Raw genomic sequence first — 19,247 nt, forward strand, 5'->3', positions numbered from 1 at the left:
ACCGGGCTTTTATTTCCTTTTGATATATATATATATATATATATATATATATATATATATATATATATATATATATATATATATATATATATATATATATATATGCGGAATTTTAACAAAATTTCATGCAACCCAACTCTCTAGCTAGCTTTAATCCTTCCAATATTTTGCTAAGAATTTAATGAAAATTTACAGGTTGATCATCATCATCATCTTCTTTCCAGGGAGAATCATAATAGCTCATCACACCATCCATATTCAACACAAGTTGGACCTGAGAGTGAAAATAATACTAATATTGATCGTCTTCGTTCATTTGAGCAATTACTGGCATCATTCGACCAAGATACAATTGATGAATTATGGGCATTATTGGATGACGATGATATTATTGAACAAGCTAGTTCGGATGGCAATCATATGGTGAGAAACACTGTTGAGCAAGATAATTCATGTGGATATTACCAGGTAGGTCTTACTAATATTGTTGAATCCCCTCGATCTCATTCAGGTAATATTAACCTTATCAATGCATAAATTGAATTATATGTAGGAACCGTCGTAGGAAAACAAATAATAATCAAATAAAATTGACTATTATTTTCTGGAAAGAAGGGAAGAAAGGATGAAAAAATTTGGCTAGTGTTTGGTGTTGGGTTTTTGCAAGAGTCAAGTGAGCACTCTTTCCTTAAAACCTTATTTGTCACCTCCCAAAGATGCTAGGAGCGTTGGCCTAGGCTTCCCAGGATAAAACTTGCTATGATTCAATGTTTGAGCATTCAAACAAAGAATCCGGCGAGCAAGACAATGGCTATGAACACAGTAGGCTAAAGAAGGAGTAGAAGCAGAGAGGTTTTGAGGCTAAAAGATAAACTTTCGTGTTCAGATTTTCTATGTGTATAAAACTCTACTGCCTCTACCCTCTCTTATATAAGGTTGAAGGATTAAATAGCTTTTAATAGGGCACTTTAAAAAGCTCCCCACTACTCCGGGTAACAGCAACCATTAACCTGAGCCTTAATTCAAAAAATTAACTCCATGGCAAAGGCCGAACTTTCAGCCACTAGGTGCATGTTTCGGCCTATGGTATGGTACCGAAGTTTAGCATAACTTAGCCCCCCCCCCCCCCCAAGAGAGCCTCTATGCTATACAATTCTACAAGCTTCAAAAGAGCTCTTGTATATAAGGGGGGCAAATCCACTTTCCAAACCAATGTGGGACAAAAGCTCACTTTTTCCCTTCATTTTCCAACTCAAATAGGTCTACTTTGAGAATCAATATCTCATTCACCCATTATCCGTTTTGAGCGTACAATATATCAATCTCTTCGTCTCACTACGAAGAACCCGAATCCACTTTGACCCGACTCATTTCGGAAGTGGACCCCACTGATAATTGTACCACAAAATAGCCACTTAACATGCCATTTTATGTCATTTTAAGCTATTTTTTCCAACATTATATATCATGAATGGGATCCCATATTATGTTCTCACAATTTCTTGCTTTCATTATCAATTAAGTAATATATTATGTGAGTAATTCACTTTTGTAGCAAATTGACAATGGATTAGCAATGGATAATAACCACAATGGAAGTGTTTACCCTGGGCCAAGGCCAGACTATTCTCTATGCGGTAGTCAACCATCTGTCCAAGTATGTCTATTTCTTTAATTTACTTTCCTTATTTAAATAATAATAATAATAATAATAATAGTAATAATTTAATCTAAAAAGTAATAAGTGTAAATAAAAGTTATATTCTTCATTTATGTCCATTTTATGTTACTTTTATATATATACACACATTATACAATAAGAGTTGTATTATAAAATATTTTGGTCAAAAATATCTCTATCGTTATATTTATGTTATTTTTACCAATTATTGTTATCAATCACATACATTCACCATGTATTTTATTATATTCTTTAATGAAAATAGTATATAGACATTATATATCGTAGTACTATATAAGTTATTTGCTAAAATATAAGTATCAATTTTATAAAAATGATTTACATTATTATTATTATTATTATTATTATTATTATTATTATTATTATTATTATTATTATATAATGGGAAAATGGCACTTTTTCCCCCTAAGTTATATACTTATAGCACTTTTTTCCCCTCAATTATTTATGTAAGCACATTAGCCCCCTCAATTATTTTAAAAGTGGTGGTTTTTTCCCCAAATATATTAAATTGACATTTCTACCCTTAAAGTAAGCATTTTATTTATTTTACTTCTCCAACAAATTATTGCGTATATGTAGCGATTACCACGGTTCGGTTCGAACTGAACCAGGCACTATAGCAATCGAATTAAAAATTTTCAGTTATGATTCAGATCTAGAACCCAATATTTTGATTTCAATTTATTAAATTTAAGAATTAAAAAAAAAAAAAAAAAAAAAAAAAAAAAAAAAAAAAAAACTGGATCATGAACCGTGAACCGATAGTTCCGGATCCAGTCGCGATTTTGAACCGTCTTTATTTTAAAATAGTCTAAATTCAACAATAAATGTATTTTATTTTTTCAGTTCGGAATATGAACCGGTCATTCCGGTTCGCGATTTTAATAAACTCTAAATATCGCGTTTTGATTATAAATTGTAATTGGAATATTTTGGTTTGATTGCTATAGTATCTGTTTGGTTTGAACCAAATTATAGTAATAATTTGTTAGAGAATAAAAATAAATGAAATATTTATTTTAAGGGTAAATATGTCCATTTAACATTTCAGGGGGAAAAAGAGTCACTTAAATAATTGAGGGGGAAAAAGTGCTATAAATATATAACTTAGGGGGAAAAAGTGCCATTTTCCCTTATAGAATAATATTTATGTTTTGATTGTTTGGATGAGGTAAGTAAATTTAAATAGAGTTATGTATAATTAAATTATAATTTATTAATTAACATATTTAATAATTTGATTAATCAAATTATTTTATAGGTATTTGAACAAGAACCACACTCTAGAAGCGAAACGTGGTTTGAGCCGAATGAATCAATGTTTAATTCCATGCAAGGGAATAACGACCAAACACGGGTTCCTTTTGTTGAGAATGGAAACCTACAGCAGGTTGAGGGATCGAGTTTCCCGATAAGTCAACTAGGTGACTACATTATTCCTAATAATGAATATAATAGGGTGTTGTTATTTGTCTATTTGTACCTTTTTAAAGGAGTTTTTTCTCAAAATGGTCCCTCGACTATCGCTTATTCTCAATTTTGCATTTCGACTTTTAATTGCACTCAATGTGGTCCCTTGACTTTTAAAAATTCTCCCAAATTGGTCCTCTGTTAGAAATTCCATCTATTGAGTGTTAAAATGAAGGGCATTTTCGTCCATTCACCTATTATATGCCTAATATACTCTGAAAAATAGTCAAGGGACCATTTTGGGAATAGTCGAGGGACCATTTTGAGAAAAACTCATTTATTTATTTCCATTTTTTAACACAATCAAATTAGAATTTCTATATATTTTTTTTTCTTACAAATATAAATAGTTAAAATCCACAATCAAATCTCAAAATTTTAAACGTTATCTACAATTTTTTTTCCTTTTGTCTAAACGTACAAATTTTTCCCCTATCCCTATAAAGTTTTACAATAAATTTCATAACATTCATAAATACTCATATATATATAATCATATAATCATATTAAAACTTCAAAAGACAATCAATCACTATGTATTACATTAATATTATTTTTATAGTTAAAATAAAATTATTATTTTTTTACGTACTTTGGTAAACAAGTTTAAATTTCAAATTTAAGTTTATTAACATTCATATATAAAATACAAACAAACTCCAAAATGACAAGAACTTGTAATATTGGTAAATGATGAGACTTTAGGTTTAGAATTGTTTGTTTTGTGCTAATTATTTTTGCATTTGGTTTATTTTACTTGTCCTTTAAGACATAAAATTGATAGCCATAGTTCTAGACTCTCTTTAGCATGATGTACTTCTGGGTAGATAGACATTTGGAAATGGTAGCTATGGTTTGTACTAACTTTGGAATGAAACTAATGGCCTTACAGGCTAAGTTAAACCAACTTTCCAAAAATATTTTCTAAGATTTTGTCATTGACCGAGAAGTGACGCGTACTTCTCAGTCCAAAGAAGTGCCAGAGCATAGCGATTGATTGTAAAAATAATAATTTTATTTTCAAAAGGCATAGTGACCGAGAAGTGAAGAGTACATTTTGGGTGTCTAAACTGATAAAAATAGTAATGTTATTTTCAATGGTAAAAATAATATTTAATATGATACATAGTGATTGATTGTCTATTGAAGTTTTAGTGTGTGTGTGTGTGTGTGTGTGTGTGTGTGTGTGTGTGTGTGTGTCTGTGTGTGAACAGTACAAAAAAATGAAATAAATAAATGATTTTTTCTCAAAATGACCCCTCGACTATTCCCAAAATGGTTCCTTGACTATTTCTCAGAGTATATTAGGCATATAATAGGTAAATGGACGAAAATGCCCTTCATTTTAACACTCAATAGACGGAATTTCTAACGGAGGACCAATTTGGGGAGTTTTTAAAAGTCAAGGAACCACATTGGGTGCAATTAAAAGTCAAAATGCAAAATTGAGAATGAGCAATAGTCGAGGGACCATTTTGGGAAAAAACTCTTTTTAAAGTGTAAATAATTTTGAAATTTTAAAAAATTGAAAAAGTCAATAATTTTATAGGTGGTGTAAATAGCAATTAGGATGTAAATATGACTATTTATACTACCTAGTCAAATCTAATTTAATTACACACCAAAAATTAGGTATTGAAATTAGAGTTTTTTTTTTTTAAGGTATTAGAATTAGAAATATTATTTTAATAAATTTAAATTAAATAATTAAATTTAAAAATTAAAACATAAAAAATAAAGAAAAAAAAACAAATTGTTTAAAAAAAATGTTTTGATTTTTAAATTTTTAAATAATTATTTAATTTAAATTGATTAAAATAATATTTATGATTTCAATACCTTTTAAAAAAAAATCGATTTCCAATACCTAATTTTTTGTGTAATTAAATTTCTAGTCATTTGAGGGATGAAACTAATGATAATTTAGGCGGTAGAGAATACTAACTGAACTCATATGACTCTATATGTGTGTGTGTGTGTTATGTATATGTATCACACAATCTATAAGCCATGTATGGTTGGATAGAAGATTTTTTTAGTTACAATGGTCAAAATCAAAGTCATTATTTTAGTTAAAATGATCACAATCAAAGCCATTTTCTTAGTTACAATGATCAAAATCCAAGCCAACGACATTAATTATGAGGTATTTAATTAAGTTGTTATTTGTATGAAATATATTTTATTATATATTCTAATTCATTTGTATTATTTATATATATTCTGCCAAACATTATTAATGAATTGTGATTTATTTCTATATATACTGTCAAATACCATTATTAAAGTTGTTATTCGTTTGTCTGTTTAGGACAAAGATGTAATCAAACTTCAGGTGATAGACATTTTTTACATCCATATATTCATCAACTTCCGGTTATATTTCATCCTTTCATCATGCAAGTGCAAGATGTGAGATCTGACGGGAATTGTGGATTTCGAGCGGTAGCTATCTGTCTTGGTTTTTCGGAGGACGAATGGTTACAAATTCGATTTAATTTAATGGAAGAACTAAAGTCTCACAAGAAGGAATATACCAATATGTTTGGAACTCAAGGATGGTATAACGTCTATAACTCGTTGAATTTTATTGAATTAGATCGGTGTGCACCAGTTGAGCACTGGATGACTATGCCGGAGATGGGTGTACTAATTGCTTCCAGGTACAATGTGATACTACATGTTTTGAATATGGCCGGCAGTACGACATATTTACCGCTCCGATCTAGCCCACCACCTTCGCACGAGCATGTAGCAATTACCCTTGGTTACGTTAATAATAATCATTATGTTAAGGTAACATTGGCAGGAGGGTACCCAATGCCTACTATTGCTCCACAATGGGTTCATTGTAAATATGATCGTTCAAATGCATGGATTACTCCATATAAGAATCAGATCGATAGTTACAATGAGCATGTACGCTCTAATTGTACTCATCATGAGAATATTGTTATATTGGATTGAAATGAAATGAAATTTTCTTTTTATATTTTATTGTGATGTTAATGTGTTTTTACATTTTTTAGCGATTGAAAATTAATTTACTATATTTTTATAATAAGATAAAATAATGGATACAAAAAATTTGAGTTATAAAGAATATTAGAATAACAAAAAAAAAAATTAATTTTATCATTAAAATCCTTAAATGTTAGACAATACACATGGAATTAGAAATATCTACATCTATCTACAATCTACATCTACAATTCTAATAAGAGCCAATGATGTTAGGCCCTTAACTGGAACAAAAAAATGTCGGTAGTATTATTTCTTAAAATGAATGGTTCATATTATTTTGACTTTAGTATTTTTTTTTAATGATTTTCCTTATTTACCCTCTATTATATTATTTTCTTCACTTAAATAATCTAAATTCAGTTAGTATAAACTTTAGTAACTGAATATTCCGTTAACTATTTATTATTTTTTAAATTACTCATTAATTTCTATAAGAAAGATCTTTGGTTCGAACCTCATCCCAATTAGAGTTGGCATAATTGTTAAACATATACTACGAATATGTTAAAATGTATTAAAAAATATATAATATAAATTTTAGGCATAAGTGTCAAATATGACCATCTACTACTGCGAAGTGTTCAATTCTCACCACGAACTAAATTAAGTGTCAAATAGACCCATCTACCAGCTAAATTTGTTTGATTGACTTTTTTTACAGGTTGCTAACAAGTTGCCTATATATATATATATATATATATATAGTCAGTGGCTGCGTATTTCACAAACAATCGTGGCTATCCGACGAGGACAGCCGGACAACCACGACTGTCGAACATGTGGTCCAGATCTGGACCTCAAACGGCCTGGAACAAGGGCGACGCCCATGGCCGTCCCTAGACACATTATATATATATATATATATATATATATATATATATATATATATATATATATATATACATATAAAATTGAATAGGCAATCTGTTAGTAACCTGTAAAAAAGGCAATCGAACAAATTTAGCTGGTAGACGGGCCTATTTGATACTTAATTTAGTTCGCGGTGGAAATTGAGCACTTCGCAGTAGTAGATGGGCATATTTGACACTTCTACCTAAATTTTAACATATAATTTGGCCAAATAATTAGTCTGACTAAATACATAACAATATCATTATAACAATATCTATTGTAACTATATATTTTGAATTATTTATTATCATCCTCTATTGACAGGAATTGTAACAATTGTCATTGACAAGTCCTCAAAACAATTTGTCTCAACAACGAATGTAAATTAAAAAAAAAAATCAATGATTTCATTATTGTTGATGAAAAGTATGTACACCACTTTATTACTCTTATTAAATTATTAAATAAATAAGTAGCTACAACAAAAAATAATACATATGCATTTAATTAATTTAGAATCAGATATCTATTATGTCTTTATTTTAAAAAAGTATTCATTATAAAAATTTTAAAAGAGATATAATTTCATTAGTTATATTATCTTTATTTTCTACAATTCATCAAAGATTCATTACTTTCAAATTTATTAATTTATTAATTTATTATATTCACTACATTGTCTATTGTATTCTTTTTACATTATATTGTAATTAAATATCAAAGTTATAATACAAAATATGTTATATATATTTATTTACCAAGTATTTTGTACAAATATAATAAATATTAATATTTTATTCAATACTTTCACATGATAACCAACGACACACATCTCACAACGCATGAAACATGTATGGGAAAAACTACCACTACCAAATATCAATAGGTGCTTGTAAGATAAAGAGTTAATAGTACAACTAAGATCCCATCATATACACAACATGGCAAATCTAAATCTTCCTTCACCATAATCTCATTGCACGATGAATCCATCTATGCTACCACCAATAACCCAATTGCATATGACACCTACCAATAAAAAAAAAAAAAAAAAAAAAAAAAAAGGACATGTACTGAAGATGAAGACAATCAATAAAGAAGAATTAGAGAAATTTAAACAAAAGTAGTATTTATTTAGACTAGCATTATTACAAAGTTGCAAACATTTATTTTAGTTACAATATAATCAATCTCTCATATATTATCTTGCATTTATATACTTTAAATTACCGATTTAAATAAACAAATTCAATATTAATTACCTATGCATGAACATCTTCAATATAATAATATTGTATTGATATACTTTGAAATACTTATTTAAAAATAATCATTGGACATTATTCCATTCGCATAAAAGAACTAGTTATTTTAATAAATTTAAAAATCAAAACATTAAAAAAAAATGGGTACTCCGTTACCTAAGATAAGTCTTTAGGGAATTTGTGGATTGGATCAATAGGGAAGGACTCATCGATCTAGGCTTCAGCGGTCCTCGCTTAACATGAGTATTGCTGAATTACTCATCCACATCAGAAACTGCATTGAGGTCGCAGGCTTATGGGAGGCGATGCTCCCTTCGGCGACGGCAAGGATGCTTCGAATGCACGACTGGGAAGGCTAGCTTTCATCCAACCTCAGAGCAGACATCAAACTAGGGTTCCCAGAAGGTTGGCAGGAGACGTTTGGAGTTACGCTCTGGTGGTGCTGGAGGTGGCGAAACCAAAGGGTGTTCGAGGGAAGGCGCGCGGGATTGTTTAGCGTACCACAGAGGATATAAGAAACTTTTAGGAAAAATTTAATTAAAGGTGATGCGCATGGCATGGCATGCCTGGGAGACTATCATCTTCTTGCCCTTAGTGGCTATTTTATACACATTGTTAAATGAGTACAAGACACATCCACATATATAATATAGCCAAAACAATCCAAAGAATTGAAGCAAAAAACTCTAATATAATGCTCAAGTAGAACTACATTATATATAAAATTAAATTACAGATGCGAATTCAGCTATTATCATTTTCAGCTTCTCCTCATCCAAATTAACTTGTCCAATAAGGTTTTTATCAGACATCAGAAAATCTTGAATATCTTGGATTGCATCAAAAACATATTTCTTCCAACGATCATGAATGTTAATGCTTTCTGGGCTCAAAAAAGTATTATTGTCGTTGTTATTAGAACTTGAGCGACATATGCACGCCTTGTGCATTATTATGTTGTGGATCCATATATCTATATCATCATCTTATTATATTAGTTAGGGATGCAGAAATGGGACAAAACTTCAACAGTGCTGCTTTTCTGAATCTGTAATATAGATTCTTTGAATTAGCTTCAGAAGATTCTTTGATTATTGTCCGCAGTGGATCGGATGATCTGTTGGGTTGTAGCAGAAGAAGCTTTCCGGCTAATCAACGGATCGCAATTCACGATATGATAAACGATCAAGCTTTCTTTTTTCTTCAATTTGTTGCATATAACTTTTTAAAAGCTTTTTAATTTCTGATCCACCTCATATTTCTTATTTATTATTGTTGCTTATTTGATAAAACAAAATCCATCTTTCCTGAGGTTTTTGTATGTATATACGACAATAATACCTAAAATATACAAGACTATTATTAATTTGCTCCTAAATTGGCGCAACTATTATACGTACTGCATACATGCGTGCATTGCAATTCTACCCAAAATACATATATGCATAAATTTATCATAGGTCTCGTGTTCGAGCAGCCACCTTAAAATTCATTAGAAAGTGTTTGGACACCTTTTAATTATAATCATATTTGGTATGAATAGGATTAGTCTTATTGTGTGTAATTTTAATGCATCCTAATAAGAAAATTAGCTTGTGGTTAGACAAATAAATAAATAAAATTAAAAAAAATTTATAAAGTTACAAATCTAAAGCACATTTAGTTTCCAATTAAAATCCATATAGAATGTATCCTTTCTCTCTCGCTCTCCCCTCATTATGAACACAACAATCTATATTCTATAATGACCAGAAACAGATACACAACATCTGCAGCATCATTGAAAACTTTGTTCCATTTTTAAAAAATTGTTTTAACTAAAGAAAAAGATCGATTTAACTTAAATTAATACATACCTTAGAACAAGCCCCTCATTAATTTAATTAATTTTTGGGTGAATTTTTCAAGGACATGTAAGAGAGAGAAGGGAAAGAGATGAAGAAAAAGGAAAAAATTTAAATCTTACAACAAAATTTTACTCACCCAACTGGTACGTTCATTACTAGGAGCTGAAGTGTGCCCCGCTCACACATTACGCGGTAAATCATTCCAATTTAACAATTTCAGTGGGGCCTTACAAATAATTGGTCATATGCTATACATGTTATATATACTGTGTAGTATATACACAGTATATATAGCATGTATAGCATATATATAGTAAGTAATATATACTGTATAGTAATATATGTATATACTCCGTACTACACAGTATATATATTTGATGCGCAGGATGTGAATTAACTTTGAGTCTTTGATTAAGAGTATACCTCTAGCTAAAGGCAACAGAGTGATTTTGAATTTTTTTTATTTTTTATTTTTTTGTTGGAATTCAGGATTTTCACGGTTGAATACAGTGGCTAATCCCCTCAAAACCAAGGATCTTTCTTGACATTTGGTTAAGAATAGATAAGTCTCTTCTACTCAAATGCACCAGATTAGTTGACCTGCTTATTTGGACAAAGGAGGAAAGGAGCGTGTTCACAGTAAAGAGTTGTTACAGGGCTGCCCTTCATCTTATCCCAGGGCTGATTGACACAAATTATGATTCCTCTTGATGTTGAAGACTTTTTAACTTTACCAAATGTTTTTATTTCTTTCACAAAACAATTAGCAAACATGATTGTTCACGTGTTAATTCAAAAATCCCTTATGTCTGATTGTAGAGAGTGATTAGTTTATCTACCTCCTTTTATTGTTTCTTATCAATTGGTAGGGTAACTATTCTCATGGTTGCAAAGCTTGTGCTAGTGTCCTATATATTGTTACAGATTCATGAATATATGTAAGGCACTAAGGCACTCAGCAGTAAGCTAGTCCAATTTCTCTTGCTTTATGATCTCTGATCCTTCCCTCCGAAGGAAACTAAGATCGAATCTATATATATTGATAAAAAACTAAAAAGAATAATTTTGTTTTGAAAGAGATCACAGAGTGGGTGAAACATAATTCTCATACCGAAATATTATAAATTTGATTCTTGTCAAGACCCATTGAAACCGAAATATTATAACACTACTGGAAATTATGAAATTTCCTACCACCTGAAAGTGATCTTAAATCAAGTCAAAAGCCTTGTTCCGACCACTTTTGGTATCCGGAAAAACCTTTGTTGCTATTTCCGACCACTTTTTGGTATCAACTTGATTTAATATCACTTTCAGGTGGTCGGAAATTCTATAATTTTCACTAGTGTAAATTTGATTCTTGTCAAGACCCCTTGAAACCATATATATATATATATATATATATATATATATATATATATATATATAGAGAGAGAGAGAGAGAGGAGCATTAAAGCGAGAGAGAGAGAGGAGAAAGAAAAAAATTTGAACCCTGGACCATTTCACACATCCTTGTCTACTTTTATCTGTTTTTATATTATATATATATATATATATATATATATATATATATATATATATATATACACGACATAGATGGACAGTGCCATCTCTTCTGGTGTGTGAAGCTGGTAGGTTTTGATCGATCTGTGTGATTAAGCATGGAGAGTGAGGGAAGCACAAAAGTTATTGCTAATATAACAAACGAGTTTGATACTCATAAGAGCAAGTTCAATTGGACCGCTGAATGCCATTTCAAATTCATGGATGCCATCCAGATTCTAGGCGGCCTTGACAGTTAGATTATATTTTTTTCTTAATTATTATTACTTTTTTTTTTTTTTAACTTTTATATATATTAGAAGTGCTATACAATACGTACTAATTTTCTCTTTACTGAATATTGCAACATTTAATTTCTTAAATGCAGATAAGAATGCTGTGCCAAATAAGATTTTGAGGGTCATGAGGAGCATGAATGAGCCGGGGTTAACGAGAGCACATGTTTCTAGCCATTTACAGGTGATTCAATTCAACTTTAAGTCTTTTTAAAATTATTTATTTATACAATTTAAATTATTCATATAAATAAATAATTTTAAAAAGACTAATGTTACATGTTCCACCATGTTTTACTCTATTATTTTCTTATTACATTCAAAAAAAAAAAAAGTGTACAATAATTTTTTTTTTTTAATTTTTTTCACTTTAATTTATTTCTCCAATAAAATTTTAAACTCAAAAACTTGTGTAAGATGGGTCGGGTCAATATGAAATGTAATACTTATATAGTTATATTGAAAAATCTAAGACTAAATCAGGAATAAAATACTTATTACTTATATGAGAAAATATAATACTTTTGAAGAAAAATTTAATACTTTTACTTCTTGATTTAAAAGTATTACATTCTTCCTCAAAAGTATTACATTTGCCTTTATAAGTAACAAACACTTGTCAACATTACTTATAAGGGATATTGTAATACTTTTGATGAAAAAGTAATACTTATAGAGTTAATTCCATTTTTTGTCCTAAATTTATAAGTGGTAGTACATTTTTAGCTCTTTTTTATCAGAACATCCCCATTTGGCTATGGTATTATTGTGAAATGACCAGTTTTTGTGATTTATCAACAAAACAGTTTAAATGACATTAAATACAAAAGCATTTTGGTCTTTAGTTATGGATTTTTTCAAAAAAATAAACATAAAAATATAGCAGGGTCATCAACCCACTTTGTATAAAAAAGATCAAAATATCTTTGTATTTAACAATATATTTTGCTGATGAATGACCAGAAATGGTCATGACACAATAATACTAGGACCAAATGAGAATGCTATGATAAAAATTTTTTTAAAAAAAAAAAAGAAAAAAAAAAGGTGGACTGTCATCTATAAATCTAAGACAAAAAAATAGAATATACTCAATACTTTTACATCAAAATGTAAAAGTAATACATTTGTTCTAATTAGGATTACATTTCAAAGTAACAAACACTTTATTCTTAATTAGTATTACATTTTTTTTCACTAACAAACACTTTATTCCTAATTAGTATTACATTTTTCAGTATAATTATTATATATTTATATTTTCATATTGACCCAACCCGTAATACCTATCATTTTTAAGTAAAATGCTTATTTAACATTCTAGCTTGAAAATTTTCAGAAATATCGAAAATTCAAGAGATTAGGATCAAAAAGGATGAACAAACTTGCTAGAAATGATAAGGTGTACCATACCCAACAATCTCAAAAAGATGTTTCATCATCCTATAGTAGCCACCATGCTTCATCCAAAGGATGCCACCCCCACCTTGGTGTATCTTCGATTGAGCAGGATGAGCAAATGCAAAACCAAACAGTGGCTTTTTTTGCTAAGAATGAGAATGAAAACTTACGAGTTGAGGGATGGAATTATTTGATGATGAGCCAGTTGCAAGGTGATTATTTTCTTCCTAAGAATGATGATCATCTTACAAATGCCTTAAACTTCACTGGAGAAGGCGGAGAACAACAATTATTGGTGTCGCCGCCAGTTTTAGAGAACAACATTATTTATCAAGAAACTGGACAAGATAATTCATATGGCATTGGCTATAACTGGATAGATTTTGCTAATGATGATTTTTACAATCAACATACCATTAACCAATGTCTTCCCAACCAGGTATTATTAATTTTATTTTTTTTTTTAAATCATGCTTTAATTTCCTTAATTATTGAATTGACCCCAGCTTCCATTTCATTTTATTTTACTATATGGTGGATTTTATCAAATATTATATAGCAACAAGTGAATGGAGATACTTCAGTTGGATGGCCACAACACCAAACATTTCAAGAAAATTTCAATCAGCCAGCCCAGGCATGATCGATCACTTAATCTTTTCATGACTTATTTATTTAAATTGTTAATTCAATAATATATTATGTGAATATTTACTATATTTTTGCAGCAAATTGACAACGAATATCTGATGAACGAGCAGGGTGACTACCTTGTTCCTGAGAATCATTATCTTCATATGGACATGGCCAGGGACAATTAATGAAAAGATATAACAAGTCATTATTAACTTTTGGTAGCCCTATTATATTTCAGCTCCCATATATAAGGACTTCATTTCCTAATCCCCCATCCTGGAATTTCAGTGTAACTTAAACTCATAATTTATATATTTTATATTTAATGGGCTTTGCAGAAATGTGTGGCTATACCCATGCTGCTCAATTGTTATTGCATGGACCATGGTCCATCCAACTTGGCTGGACCATGGCCCAAAACTACGCCATTTGATTATTAAAAAAAAAAAAATTTCGGACGTTAGTTTTACGGCGTTAACGTTCGTTGTTTGATTACGGCTATTGTTTCATTGTCTCATCGCCGGTCATTTGCGATTTGCAGCCGCAACTTCTTCATTCGCCGCAACTTATTCATTCACCGCAATTTGCTTCGTTCACCGATTTGCATCTTCCTAGAATTGCTTCTTCTCCGTCATCATGGATAATATCAATGATTCAAACAACAAAGTTGATGCGATTCAAGTAGATGATGATATTACAAGTATGTATATTGTTTATATGCAATTTAGGTTCGTTTTTATTTTGAATTTTGATTAATATTGCGTATTTTTTATATAGTAGAAGATGTGGATGCTTTGATTCATGTGGAACCTATTTCTCCCATTGATGTTGAATCAATTCCAGGTTTGTCTTCCACAATGCTTTGATCTATTGTGCATAGGGTTTGTTTCGTTGGTTGTGTGAGGGTACATAATTTTTATTCACAGGGTACATAATATTTGTTCACACGGTACATAGTTTTTGTTCATAGGGTGCATTATTTTTGTGCAAAATATACTACATTGTTGACCATGCTTAATGTAAATTATTTACAGTTGATGGCACTTCGGGGGCTGCAACAGATGAGAGTTCACCAATTGCAGTTCAAGCTAGTTCTTCTAATGCTATGGATGAGAGTTCTTCAATTCCAGGTTTTTTTAAAAAAAGTTGTTTATTATTATCTACTTATTATTAGTTGTTTTTTAAATATATTGATGGAATGATTCGTTTTTTATTGTTGTTTTGGTGTTACAATAAAGTATTTGCATGTTCTGTTGTGAATATTGTATTTCTGTTAGAGGTACATTATTTCTGTTCAATAGTACATTATTTTAATCCACAGGGTACATTATTGTTATGCATGATTTATGTGTACATTCTGTTGTGTGCATTCTGATTTGAAACTTGTGCTTCTGATTAAGGTACATTATACCTGGTCAGTAGGTACATTATTTTAATCAACATGGTACATTATTTTTATGCATGATTTATCTGTACATTCTGTTGTGTATGGATTGGAGTTTTTTCTTTTAGTGAATATCTTATTTCTTTGTAGAGCATGGCTGAATTTATTTGGCACACCCCACCACCCCTCTACTTAGAAATATGATATTCACTAAACATACTATCAATGTGTTATGCTAGTAACTTGTTAGTTGTATTTTTTCTTTTGAAATTTACAGTTACTCAGGAGTTGTTGGGGATTACAGTTACCTCAATTGAAGAAGCATTTAATTTATATAATGACTATGCTTTTAGATTGGGATTCAGTGTTAGGAAGGGCAAGCAGTACTATGTTTCCGGTAGTCAGACTATTAAAATGAAGAAATTCCATTGTGCAAAGAGTGGTTTTAAGGACAACAAAAAAGAGTCTTCAAGGTCATATTCAAGGGTAGATACACGAACAGGGTGTAATGCGTTTTGTCAGTTTGATTTGGCGTTTAATGGACAGTTGATTGTGACAAAACATGTAAAGGATCATAACCATGAGTTGTGTCCACCTTCTAACAGTTATCTTCTTCGGTCACACAGAAGTGTTGTTGATACCCAATTGGATTATTTAAAAAACTTGAAAAGGAGTGGGGTTGCATTGTCGGATGGCATTCGATTTTTGAAACACCAGTCTGGAGGTTCAACATTGGTTGGATTTACACCAAGGGATGCTTATAATAGCCTGCATACAGATTCGATAAAGAGATTAGATGGGACCGATTCAAATTCACTAATTGAGATCTTTAGACAAAGGCAGTCGAATGAACCCGACTTTTTCTTTGATTTTGAATTAGATGAGGATGCAAGACTGTGTAATTTTTTTTGGAGGGATGCAAGAATGAAGGAGGATTTTGTGTTGTTTGGTGATTTGGTAGTGCATGACACAACGTATCGTACTAATAAGTATGATATGACTTGTGGTCCTTTTGTTGGAATGAATCACCATTGTATGAATATAATGTTTGGGTGTGGGTTTTTATTGAACGAGAGGACTGACTCATTTGTTTGGTTGTTTAAAACATTTTTGCGAGCTATGGGTGGTAAGTGTTCACAAACAATCATGACCGATCAATGTGCTGCTATGTCTGCTGCAATCTCTCTGGTTTTCCCAAGTGCAAGGCACAGGCTTTGTATTTGGCATATTGGAGAGAATTCAAAGAAACATATTAAATGTCTAAGGAGTCAAAACGGCTTTATGGAGTTATTTAATTTTCTATTGAAGTACACGGACACAGAAGCTGAGTTTGAATTTTTATTGGAATATGTACATATGCTATTAAATTTATCATTTTATATATTTGATTTGTCATTCTTGCATTGTGACGTAGATTACTTTGTGCTTATAAAATCAAACATGTGATGCTTTACTTTTCATGTTAAGTTGGAAATTGTAGTGTTTAGAAAATGTACTTTATGGGTTATAATAATGTACCTTATGAATACTGAAAATGTATCTTTGCAGCAGCAATTTGATAAAAAAAAATTTCCTTGTTTTTCTAGTTGCATTTAAAACTTAGTTCTTTTCCTTGTTCTCTATATGTGATTCCTTTGTAGCATGTAGTAATTTGTACTAATAAATGAAGTGTCATACAGTTTTACCTTTCATGTTAAGTTGGAAACTGTAGTGTTTAGAAAATGTACTTTATGGGTTATAATAATGTACCTTATGAATGCTGAAAATGTATCTTTGCAGCAGCAATTTGATAAAAAAAAATATCCTTATTTTTCTAGTTGCATTTAAAACTTAGATCTTTTCCTTGTTCTCTATGTGTGATTCCTTTGTAGCATGTAGTAATTTGTACTAATAAAATGAAGTGTCATACAGTTTTACCTTTCATGTTAAGTTGGAAATTGTAGTGTTTAGAAAATGTACTTTATGAGTTATAATAATGTACCTTATGAATGCTGAAAATGTATCTTTGCAGTCACACTCAGGTTTGTTGTTTTCAGGTTGGTGACGAACTATAATTGCCATAAAAATGTTTGGTTAAACAAATTGTATGATATTAGGGAGAAGTGGTGCCATGCTTTTAATAAAGATTACTTCTCTGGAGGTATCTTATCTTCCCAACGAAGTGAGACTACAAATCACTCAATTTCAAGAAGGTTATCTAAAACATCTGGGTTGTCTGATTTTTACAATTCTTTTGTTAATGTGGTTTCTGAGTGGAGGAGCAAAGAGAATGGGGAAGATGTGCGGTGTTCTCAAGGGTTGCCTACAATGGCATTGGATCATGTAAAACTTCTTTTACATGCTAGGAATGTATACACTATTGAGGCTTACTACTTGTTTGAGCAACAATTTTTGAAATGTGCTGCTTGTCATCAAGAGAGTGTAGCGAGCAATGTTGATGAGCTTAAATATCACATTTGGCGGCCGGATATTGACATTATTCGGCATGAGGTTTGTTTCAATATTAAGGATATGAACATATGTTGTACTTGCAAGTTTTTCTCCGAGATGGGTATTCTTTGTTCACATTGTTTGCGTATTTTGAACATTCATTGTGTTGAAAAAATTCTTGAGAAATATATTTGTAGAAGGTGGACAAAAAAGGTTGTTGAACACAGGATTATGGACATTGCATCTTCTTCTAGTATTTTGGCAGTTGCTTCTCCAATTTGGGTTATAGATATGGGTAGAAAATGGCAAAGGCTAGTTCTATCAAGTCAAGACAATTGCAAAGCTCGACAAGTATGTGAAAACCTTATTGGAGATGGAAGAAGAAGGATTGAAGGTGAGGTTGGTCCTATTTGCTTTGATGATTTGGAAAGATCTATGCGAAGTAGTGGTATACAAAATCCAGAACGAAGTGGTGTGAAAGGCAACCGTAATCGAAGGCCAGTCAGCACAGTACAAAAAAAAAGTATAATCAAGCACGTGGCCGAAAAAAATTATGCAAAAAGAGTTGAATCTAACACAAAGGCTGCCGTCCAATCTTCTATGCAGGAAGTTGTGTCTAATATTGTTGGTAGTGGGTATCTTGTTCATCCTAATGACACTACTAGTTCAGAATTGATTTGTGTTAGGTCTAAGTCTCAAAACAATTCAAATGATAATTAGGAGTTGTACTGAAATTTTGTTTACTTATATATGCACTTCACAGATTATGAATTAGTTTTATATTGTGTGAGTTATTTACAGGTTATGAATTGGTTTTATATTCTGTGAGTTTTTAAAGGAAGTATTTGCACTTGACAGATTATGAACATTTGTGTTTTATGCATTAATAAAATGTTTTCTTATTTGGTAATGTATTCAGTGTGTTAAAATAATGTACCTTGTGCTCTAAAATAATGTACCCTATTTGTTAACAAAATTATCCTTGCAGTCTTGATTTTGGGTAATGTACTCTATAAGTTAGAATAATGTACCTTGTGCTCTAAAATAATGTATCCTATGAGTTAGCAAAATGTATATTAGTTAAGGTCACGTATTCATGAATTGATCACCACTTAGAGTCTTAGAGATGATGGGTGGTATACTCCTCAACCCCAACCCCGTCCACGCAACCATGGAAAATTAGGGGAGGGGTTCGTTGGTAAAACAAACTATTATTTTATATTTTCAAAACATATTTTAATAATTTTTAAATTTGACTTTTAATTTTATGTTACTTTTTATAGTTTCTAAAAACATATTTTTTGGTTTTATGCATTAATAAAATGTTTTCTTATTTGGTAATGTATTCAGTGGGTTAAAATAATGTACCTTGTGCTCTAAAATAATGTACCCTAT

This window comes from Ipomoea nil, unplaced genomic scaffold (assembly GCF_001879475.1).
Source record: "Ipomoea nil cultivar Tokyo-kokei standard unplaced genomic scaffold, Asagao_1.1 scaffold1932, whole genome shotgun sequence".
NCBI classification, from domain to species: Eukaryota; Viridiplantae; Streptophyta; class Magnoliopsida; order Solanales; family Convolvulaceae; genus Ipomoea; species Ipomoea nil.